General features: G+C 55.8%; 1 protein-coding gene across 1 annotated transcript in view; it reads right to left on the bottom strand.

Annotated features, from left to right (window-relative positions):
* Nucleotides 1-371, bottom strand: part of ASIC4 (acid-sensing (proton-gated) ion channel family member 4) — a 79,861-nt gene that overhangs the window by 32,805 nt on the left and 46,685 nt on the right. The window lies entirely within an intron of this gene.

The raw sequence follows: 371 nt of genomic DNA, 5'->3' as shown, positions 1-371 counted from the left end.
CCCAAGCCCCAGCACGGCGCCGGGAGGGCCGAGCCGTCTCGGGAGGGAAGCGCAGCCCCTCTCAGCAGCTCCGAGCCGCCGCTTCCCTCTTGTCTCACTAGTCGATCGTCTCCTTGTGCCTTCGCTTATCAGCACAAATACAGCTGTCAAAAACCCCTCTCTCTCCTCTCCCTCGCTCGCTCTCTCTGCCTCTCTCCTTCGCTCCTCTCTGGTTAAGACCCCAGCAGATACAGGCAGCATTTAGGCATCATGTGCTAATAAAATCCAGGGAATACTTAATAATTCAAGACATGTCAACATTATTTCATCGTCAAATAAAGAGCGAGCGCCAGAGAAAAAGAGGCAGTGTGAAGGGCCCGGGCGCCTCCGGG

Source organism: Charadrius vociferus, unplaced genomic scaffold, assembly GCF_000708025.1.
Source record: "Charadrius vociferus isolate BGI_N301 unplaced genomic scaffold, ASM70802v2 scaffold1020, whole genome shotgun sequence".
Lineage (NCBI taxonomy): Eukaryota > Metazoa > Chordata > Aves > Charadriiformes > Charadriidae > Charadrius > Charadrius vociferus.
Note: the sequence above shows the minus strand (reverse complement) of the source record. Positions and strands in the feature narration are given on the sequence as shown.